The sequence below is a fragment of the Lissotriton helveticus genome, chromosome 5_1, assembly GCF_964261635.1.
Source record: "Lissotriton helveticus chromosome 5_1, aLisHel1.1, whole genome shotgun sequence".
In the NCBI taxonomy this organism is placed as follows: Eukaryota; Metazoa; Chordata; class Amphibia; order Caudata; family Salamandridae; genus Lissotriton; species Lissotriton helveticus.
In genome coordinates this window covers 585,345,971-585,351,970 of record NC_136065.1, presented here as the reverse complement: position 1 = coordinate 585,351,970, position 6,000 = coordinate 585,345,971, and the positions used below count along the sequence as shown (strand labels likewise).

General features: G+C 44.8%; 1 pseudogene; it reads right to left on the bottom strand.

Moving 5' to 3' along the window:
- Positions 1-626: 626 nt before the first annotated feature.
- The window catches only part of LOC144753281 (uncharacterized), a 190,486-nt pseudogene continuing 185,112 nt past the window's right edge, over positions 627-6,000 (bottom strand).

Genomic DNA, 6,000 nt, shown 5'->3' with positions numbered 1-6,000 from the left:
ACACCATAATTTCTAACTCTTTGGCTGTGTTCATCATGCCTTTTAAATACTATGCTGCATAGCTTATAAATACATTAATTACAATTAATAATTTTGGATGGAGTGAAGGTTACAATCATTGCTACTGACATTATCAAAAATAGATGCAATAGGCATACAGAGAACTGTTCACATTGAAAAGATGAATTATAATGTAATAACTTAATAACTTAGGTAGAAAACATTTCATGGAGTTAGGGCACATTCAGCGAAAACAAAAGAGCATCAATACGAGAAATTATACATTTTACATTAAAGATATGTGTACATCGACGTTGAGTTTCCAAAACAACAAAAATGCACTAATTAAAGTGCTTTCTTAGAGAGTTTTGATTTGTTATTATGCAAGCACAGTTTCTGGTAGGTCCCGGTTGTTGGTGTTGGGTCTTCGCAGAGCTTGCGAGATTTCCTGCTAACTACGCTTCCATACAAAATGTGGAATATGGGGAGAATGCAGTTGTAAATCATTACCAATGTCCCGATTTTCACGTAGAGAGCAAACTTTTAGAAATTTGCAAATTCGACATATTTTTCAAAGCTTTTTTTCCATTAAGGAAAATGGCTTCAAAACAACAGAGCACGGGAATTCAAAATTCACAAATAATTAGCCACTTCTCCCCGCAAGGCATGTCATTCCATTTCCCGCTGTCAACACTATGTGCACAGTCCTCAATTCCCTTATAAATATTCGGTTCTTTTGGAAACCAGTTGGTATAGCTAAATTTCTCTCCGGTGAGGTACTTGAAGGTACCTTCTGTTTCTATGTCGTTTATCCCAAGGTAGGCTGACTTCCCCGTCGCAACCACAATTTCCTGGAACGCAGCATTCTCGGCCGCACTCTTTGGAGTGGCGATGAGTCTGCCGGCTTTGGCACATGCTGCTCTCGCCGAATCATAGTTTGCTTCGAGGTAACGTGTCACGAAGAGTTTTTCACCCACGGTCCTGGCATTATATAGAAGGGAAGCTATGACAGAGAAGAAGGGAGAAAGGCATCAATTAACCTTGATATGAATTGTGTTCATCGAAGTTCTTAAAGAATGGCTATATTGGTTGTATGTCACAACATCTCAGTCGAATTATTGACCTACAAAGCTTTTGCAGCCACCATATCAAATCCCACTATTTCCTCAGGTAAGTATATAGAGATAAGTAGATGTTTCTCATTCTTAACTCCGAATTAATTTACAGTGCTTATGCAATGGTAGTCGATATTGTGGATGTGGTATTATTGCGCGTAAATATTTTGATTGGGATATTTGGACTCCCCCACCGTTATTTCAACTTATGATACTTTGTGATGCCAAACATTAAAAGCAAATAGCAGAAAAACAAATACCACACATTTGCATAAAAGGGCACCTATATTGAGGCTTTTTTTTACCACCGGCACAACATTACTTAGTAATTTAGGCCATTACAAACAACTGTTAGTTGAGTCATGGCATCTATTGCAATTATTATTTTTGTGATAAATATTGCTTAAAAAACCTGTGATATTTATATGCACTAAATATCCAATATTAATTTCATAATTCAGGTTATGGTGCTCTAAGCGCCAAAATCTGCAGGTTATTCTCCAAAAACCTGTAATTGGGTGGTAGTTATCATACCTGATTAATTCCAACTTACAATACATATTACAACAATTACAGAGTCACTTGTGAGTAGGGCCTTAGTGATTTTCAGAGACTATGGATGAAGCTGCAAATCAAACTCAAGCTTGGATATCATTGTGGGCTAAGGATGAGATTAGTTTTACCTGAAACATAATAATCGATGCTTAACAATAGATAAAGCCCTAAAAATACCGTGGCTATTTTATATGAACTCTCTTTTGGGCGAATTGTGCAACTTGTCCATTTGGTCTGATACCAACCAGTTCATGTTACTTAATAGGAATAAGATCCAGCAAACATTTCTCCAATCTAGGCTTGTTAAACGTGATCTGGACAAAGAGAAAAAACAGCTGTCAATTTTTTATAAGACCCTGGACAAGGAAGTGGGGGCAAACCACTATTTGACATATGTAAATATTACTCAAAACCGCTTTGTGTTGAGAAGGTTGAGATGCGGCATTGTGCACCTTCTAGTCACTTTTCCACAAATAAAAAGGGGGGGCCCTCGGCCCCCCCGCACGCATGGCGGCGCGGCGACCGTCGCCCCCACTGTCTCCTTTGTCGCCATTCGGCGGTGGGGGCGTGCCCTTGGGGGCGCGGCCCACCGCCGATTGGCTGGCGGCCTCCCTGACCCGGATCCTGGGAAGTGGGTCCGGGTCAGGGGGGGCGGGCTATAGGAGGGGCCACCTGGCCCCTCGGGAATAAAGAGATAGGGAGCGCCCAGGAGACCCCCTTGTCCCTGGACGCTCCCTCGCCGAAACGGTGTGCCCCGCGCTCGGGGCTTCTTTGTTTCTTTAATTTTTTCCCTTTTTTATTCGCAGGTATGGGGGTTGGCGTCGTGACTATTTCAAAGAATCACCGCCACTGCATCGAGGGACGAGCATGGAGGCTAAAGCGATCCGATACCCGCGGGAGTGAGAGGGCAGCTGGGCCAGTCGGCGGAGAAGCCAACGCGCCTTGGGGGAACAGCTGTGTCGGTCTCCGGCGGTGCGAGCAGACACCTCCACCTACCGCTTCCTGTTTTAAAAAATGGTGAGCGTGCGCCTGGTTGGCGGCATGGGTTTGCGAGTCTCATGGTGGGGATGTGTTCTTTCACAGACGGGGTTCACTGGGCTGCTTGCGGGGGCAGTCATTCCTATGCAAATATTCCCGCTTTTGAACAGTTTTGTGCATAATGTTCCATCGGAAAAGTAAAGACTGCTCCGCTGCTCTCGCCCTACCAGTAGCCCGGTGGGTTAATGCTTCAACTGCACAAAGGAACCGCTTAACTTTACGATGAATAGAAGCAACAGGTACCCTCGAGCACGGCCGGCTTTGACTCCCCTGGCGCCCTGTGCTATAGTATTTTACTAGTCGCTGACCATGAGAGCGTGCCACGGCTCAGTACCTAAAATGTGTCTGAGCGCGTGTGAGTGCGAGATCGAAGTGAGCCCGTGAGAGAAAGTGTCTGCTCCACACCCGCAGTTAACTGCCATGTGGTTAGGGGACAGGTTCAAGGGGCGGGTGCTGGGTGGCGATACAGAGGCTTATTGGTCTTTTCTTTCACGGTTTCACCCCATGTCCGGTTCTAGCACTGGACGCTCTCTGCACCTTATCGCACTGTTGGTTCTTAGTTGTCTGGCCCACGTTTTTAGTTCGTGGTTGGCAATATGCATCTGTAACCGACTATCCGGGATGCAAAGCAGCCAGTAATACGTTCAGGTTGTATCAGGTGCTGGAGTTCACTCGGCTTTCGGCGTCAGGCAGCTGTTTCAAATGTACGGTTAAGAAGCCGGTTAATTTACAATTGCTTATTTGGGGCGACGCACGATCACGTAAGCAAAGTGTGTGCTTACTATAGCCTGCTGCCCGACTTGGTATTCTTTTAAAATAAGTTGTTGTCATAATGTAGATGGGGGTTTCTAGGGGTTCTTTTTTCAAAGAATGTTGCACTTTTGTGCTTCTTGAGGGTTTAAACTTTACTTTTTACCGTTCTTCCGTTTTCCTGAGATGTGTGTGCCTGAGAAGGGCCCTGCTCTCCCCAGGGACTCCGAGAGGCCCAGTTGCTTGGGATGGTGGGCAGAAGAACAAGGATAGGGGAGTGAAGGAAAGGCTAGCGCTGAAGCGATAGGAGTCTACAGCCGTGTGACTATGTACGTGAGTGAGGGGAAGCAGGCAAGCAGAGTACACTTTGTGAATGCGACGAGGGCATGCAAACAAGTGACAAGGCGAAGAGGTCATGGGCAAGGCGCAGGTGCAAATGAGTGCGGAGGGAGCTGGAACTGCGGCCTTAGGCTGTTATGGACTAGGGTTGTGGGGTACATAGAGAGAGGGTACGAGCATTCCCCTATCTCCTAGAGGAATTTCAGACACCTCCTTTTTCCTGCAACCTTGAAGAGACTGCAATAATCCAGTCCACCTTATCTGCCCCATATCAAACTGTGTGTACTAAACAGGTGTGCCTGCCTGTTAGACTTTGAAGGCCATGCGTACGTTAGATTAGAAACTCCGCACCCTACCTCACGGCACTGATGGACTCCCTACGTCGCCAGAGTGTACTTACCCCCTCATAACTTAGGCTGCGCAGTACCTCGTTCTCCATATAACTCTACTACAATGCCCAGTGGTAGTGAACAGGTGCGCTGCATGTACTTGTCTTGTCGTCGGGGGTCTTCCGTTACAATCCATAGAGTGAGATGTCGACCCACTCATGGTTTACAACCTATGCCCAGTGCATTATGGGTATGTCAATCCCGCCTTCACATAGCATTTTGTCTGCAGGTCCCATAATATTAGAACTATCAAAAGGGTGTTAAACCAGGCTCCTCCGTTGGCAGGAAGATATTGAAGGTGTGCCCATGAACCTATGCAACAGCGCTCGAGTGTGTTTGGGTGGGCTGCTATGTTCTGCGGGCTCTAGTAATGCGAGCAGGTGGGTGTACAGGGATTGACCATTATATTAGACCACCATGACGTGACAACTGCATTCATCAAAGCTGTAATTTGCAGACATGCAGAAGACATAATACTGTGTGCATGCACTGTACAGAACTTTTTAAGTGGCACTGTTTACATTAGTTTACCACATGCAGTAGTCAACCACTGCATTGAAAACAGACATTCAGGCCAAGTCTGCTCCTGTTTTAATGGTTCACATCTCCTTTCGTTATATAAGGCGGATGCACTCTGCGGCTTGTTTGTGTGCTTAGGTTAATGGAAAATATGAAAGGCGGGTTTCCTATACCGCCGACCTCGGTATATTTTACTTCTACAGGCTGCTTGTTACCAGAGAAATTCGCATGTCAATTTCACTTAAATTCTGCATTTTCATAATTTTGGGTAGAGAAAACGCTATGCTATTGACAGCGTAAGCAATTCAGATAAACTGAAGAGCTAGGAATTCATTACGGTTTTCCGCCAGACAGAAGCATGTCATGTTCATTAATAAAGAGTAATGTTTACACGCAATTTTATAATATTGAGCATAAAACGTTTTTACTTCAATCCGGGGTGCAATTACCAGCTAAAGGTGATGAATCAGACCCTTAAGGGTCTGATTCATTAAACACTTATGCAGCAACCTTTATGTTAAAGCAGGGAATTATGAAATCCAGACGTCTGCTCATGGTCAAAACACCCAATTCTTTAAATGCGCAGGAAGAGAAGAAATACGCACTGCGAGAGACTGAAGCACATGTAAATGCCCCTCGTTTAAAGTAAAGCTGTTAAACAGCTTGAAGTAATTCTAAACACACACCAGAATGTCCCAGATCACAGAACATTGTTATGTCCTTGGTAGTAAATTGAGGCAGGGTTTGTTGTTACCGAATTGGGTGACAATTTTTAAGGTGAAGGTGATGTGTTCTGCTAATTTTCTGTTGCAGTGTTTGTACTTCATTATTGCAAAAATACTGCGCTGGGGCTATAGCTGGTGGGTTGGATCCAGTTTTGACTATTTCATGATGCTGTGCCCTGTAAAGTTTTAATTTTCTTGTTATATTACTTCGTGTATGGGGTAGAATAGCACTTTTTCCAGCTGTTTGAGCATTTAAGAGTTCGGTCGGCCCAAAACTTTTTGGGCGTTCTACTAATGCTCAGGTTGTACGTGGGTAGAATTCACAAGGCAGACGCAGCTCCCTGATGGGACGGGTCCCCACCATGGGCTGTGAATTACACAGAAGATGCTCTGTCGGCACTCAAGACCTCAGGTCATTCAGCTGATGAGTTCAGTTTTTGGAAAACTCACGGTCTAAATCAGAGCTAACGCTACATGGGTGACATTAAATTTCACCTGGAGAATAGGATGGCTTTATTGATGTCCTCTAAGCACTTGCAATACTTTATCCAAGCCATGGTTGCAGCTTAT